Source organism: Cystoisospora suis (genome assembly GCF_002600585.1).
Source record: "Cystoisospora suis strain Wien I chromosome Unknown contig_5532, whole genome shotgun sequence".
NCBI classification, from domain to species: Eukaryota; Apicomplexa; class Conoidasida; order Eucoccidiorida; family Sarcocystidae; genus Cystoisospora; species Cystoisospora suis.
This window is the reverse complement of record NW_027158322.1, coordinates 1,929-2,128: the sequence shown is the minus strand read 5'-3', so window position 1 is coordinate 2,128 and position 200 is coordinate 1,929. Positions and strand designations below refer to the sequence as shown.

General features: G+C 37.5%; 1 protein-coding gene across 1 annotated transcript in view; it reads left to right on the top strand.

The window, feature by feature from the left end:
• Nucleotides 1–200, top strand: part of CSUI_009312 (cell-cycle-associated protein kinase) — a gene marked incomplete at its 3' end in the record, with an annotated part of 1,336 nt that overhangs the window by 562 nt on the left and 574 nt on the right. The window lies entirely within an intron of this gene.

Below are 200 nucleotides of genomic sequence, written 5' to 3'. Positions count from 1 at the left end.
CTATCTATCTTTCTATCTTAGAGCTATTTCTCTGTTAAAAGAGTGTCTCTTGTGTGTTTCTTCTATTCCCTCCTCCTCTTCTTCCTGTTGAATGCTTTACGCCTCATACCCTCCGTCCCCTCGCCTGCCGATATGAATACATACATAGATCAATATGCATCTAGGTATTTTACATCAATATATACATATACATATGTACA